A 1,244-nucleotide genomic window follows, 5' to 3' on the forward strand; every position below is an offset into this window, starting at 1 on the left:
CAGGAGGAGCGGGGTGGGAGGCGCATTTGCATGGGTAGCTCAAATCCCCCCCAGATAAGTAGCATCTAATTGCCTTCAATTCGGAGGCACAAAGGAGGCCATTCACACCTCCCCCGGCTCCAAGATGTCTCGGGGAGGGGTGGGGCTGGGTGGCTGGGGATTTGTCAGATCCTTTCATCTCTCCACCCCCACCCGCTGGCCGAGGCTGCGGGAAGGTGAGGGTGGCCCCACCAATGTCAGCTCCCACCCTGTCCTGTGGGCTTCTGGGACCACCTTCTTCGTTCTCCAAGCTGTCCCGGAGGTCTACAGCGCCAGACAGAGGCGACAGGTGTGCAACGGAGACAGGTTGCTTCAAGCTGGGGGAGTCAGCATCCATCCTGCTTCCGTGACATGGTGGGCGGCCGGTGAGAAGGAGGGAGTCTGCTGCCTCCAGGCGCCTGGCTGGGTAGGAATGTAACGCAGGCCAGACGGGGCAGGGAGGGGCTGTCCAGAGAGGGACTGCCCGGCTCCTGTAGACCCTTCTGTCTGGCTGTTCCCAGCCCCCAACCAGCCCCTGGGCTGGGGTCCTTTAGGGTGCCCTAGGAGCTGCTGCCAAATTCCAGTGACTCAAAGGAGGAGGGGCCTGCTGGCTCAGGACATGGGCACCTCCCTCCTCTGCTCCCTCCTGGGAGGAACCGAGCAGGAAGGACAACACAGCCACCGTCCTCTGCGGAGGGTCGAGATTCAGCTGCTGCCCCCTTTGTATTTGGGGTGTGTGTGTGTGTGTGTGTGTGGGGTGGTGGTGGTGGTTATGCAGCAAGAGCTTCAGGGGGTGCCCTAGGGACGGTCACTTTGTCTAATGCTGCTTCACTCCTGACCTGGCCAGGTCCGCTTCCAGGGTTCGGTGCTCTGGGGGAAGCAGAGGGCGCAGGCAGGTGGGCCCAGCGGGGTGACAGCCCCTCTGACAACCGCCCCACCCCAGACCGCACATCACCGGGACCTCTCCTACCTAGGTGGGCCTGCTCCTGTTTCCTGGACGCCCCTCGGCAGACGCATGTTAGGTCCACGGCGGAAACCCACCAACGGGCCCTCGAGCTCGGGCTCCGGGTCGGGTGCGGGCACGGGTCCGGCCGCAGAGCCAATGGCTGTTTTCCGTGCTGACTGTTAGGTCAGCAGCCTGGGGTCCTGGGGCGAACGGATTAGTCTGATAACTTGCTAGTATTCCAGTAGCTAAAGTCACCATATATCTCCATTTCTATGCTTTA

This window comes from Myotis davidii, unplaced genomic scaffold, assembly GCF_000327345.1.
Source record: "Myotis davidii unplaced genomic scaffold, ASM32734v1 scaffold72, whole genome shotgun sequence".
Lineage (NCBI taxonomy): Eukaryota > Metazoa > Chordata > Mammalia > Chiroptera > Vespertilionidae > Myotis > Myotis davidii.